This window comes from Bos mutus, chromosome 9 (assembly GCF_027580195.1).
Source record: "Bos mutus isolate GX-2022 chromosome 9, NWIPB_WYAK_1.1, whole genome shotgun sequence".
Taxonomy (NCBI): domain Eukaryota; kingdom Metazoa; phylum Chordata; class Mammalia; order Artiodactyla; family Bovidae; genus Bos; species Bos mutus.
In genome coordinates, this window is record NC_091625.1 from 22,789,704 (window position 1) to 22,791,544 (window position 1,841).

A 1,841-nucleotide genomic window follows, 5' to 3' on the forward strand; every position below is an offset into this window, starting at 1 on the left:
ATCTAATTTTCTGTTGGAAATAAATGAGATTCATTTCTTTCCCAGAAGTAAATTCCAGAACTAGGACTCATCTATGCTAATTTATATATAGATATCTGGTTGTGTTCTTTCCTTTATACACATTACTATATCTGTATATTCCCCTATATGTGTGTGTGCTCAGTTGCTCAAGAATGTCCAACTCTTTTGTGACCCCAAGGACTGCAGCCCGCCAGACTCCTCTATCCATGGGATTTCCCAGGCAAGAATACTGGAGTGCGTTGCCATTTCCTCCTCCAGGGGAATCTTCCCGACACAGAGATCAAACCCGGGTCGCCTGCACTGCAGGTGGATTCTTTACCACTGAGCCACCTGGGAAGCCCTGGATAGAGGACATGTGCTAAGTCACTTCAGTTGTGTCCGATTCTTTGCGACGCTATAGACCCTGCCAGGCTCTGGTCCATGGGATCCTCCAGGCAAGAACCTGGAATGGGCTGCCATGCCCTCCACAGGACTGAACCTGTGTGTCTTATGCCTCCTGCACTGGCAGATGGGTTCTTTACCACTATTGCCACCTGGGAAGCCTGGATAGAGGACATACCAGACTTAAGCTGATGAGAACAGATACTACACTTGATCTTAGCCAAAATGCCAAGACACAGAAAAGATTAGTGGTAACCTCTTCAGATCACACGTTTCTGTAGAAGTCAAGAATGAAGAGGCAATAATATTTATTGTCAATACTATTAACAATATCCTATTGTTACAATAGAATACTATTCAAACAGATGGATTTAGGCATATTGTTGTTAAAACACATCTAAATACAATTACTCAATGAAAGGAACCAGGGTTCCTGTTCCAGGGCTGAAACAGGCTAAATGTTAAGATGAGCCTAGAACAACTTATGCCAGAAAATGCTCACAGAATAAATGAGATATTTTTAGAGGACAGAGAAATTATCTTGAAGGGGCTCCAACTGGCCAAAGTGGAGACAATTAGATCATCAAAATAAATAATAGTGCTACTAGATTTTAACTCACTGAACTAGGAAAACCTGAGACAATACAGTTATAAACAAATAAACTGAACATCTGATGAGGAACTGGCATTTACATAGTCTCAGGGCACATCCCCACACACATGAAAGAAAAAAAATAAGCTTGGGAAGCCTTGCAGACATCACCTAAATCAAGGGAAAGTTAACATCATCAGTGATGGGACAAATCAGGGTTGGTACCACCTCTTAGAATGCAATGAGAAGAAGCAAGCATCACTTCTGTGATGCTCCTGCTAAGATTTAATCTGAATTAAATCATGAAGATATATGAGACAAAACAAACTTATGGATATTCTACAAAAATACTGACCTATAACTTCAAAAGTATCAAGGCCATGAGAGTCAAGGAAAAACCAAGAAAGTGGTCTAGATGGAATGAGACTAAAGAGACCTGATTACTAAATGCAGCCCATGATTCTGAGCTGGATTCTTTTGTTATAAAGGACATTATTAGGGCATTTGGCAACTGGAGTCTGAAGATTAGATAGTACTTTATTCCTGTTAATTTCCAGACTCTGGTGGTTGTAATGAGCTGAATTATGTCCCTTCTCAAATTCAAACCTTCTCAGATTCAATGTTGAAGCTCTAACTCCCAGTACCTATGAGAGTGACTATATTTGGAAATAGGACCTTTAAAAGGTGATTAAGTGAAAATGAGGTTGTTGGGATGGGACTTTCCTGGTGTTCCAATTTGACTGGTGTGCTTATTAAGAAGATGAGATTAGGACCTTCGGAGAGACACCAGCAATGTGCATGCACAGAGGAAAGGCCATGTGAAGACATACAGAGATGAAGACCACCT

The 1,841-nt window shown here is 40.6% G+C and overlaps 1 pseudogene; it reads right to left on the reverse strand.

Annotated features, from left to right (window-relative positions):
• Positions 1-529: 529 nt before the first annotated feature.
• LOC138989266 (U2 spliceosomal RNA) lies at positions 530-643 on the reverse strand (annotated as a pseudogene).
• Between the last annotated feature and the right edge of the window lie 1,198 nt (positions 644-1,841).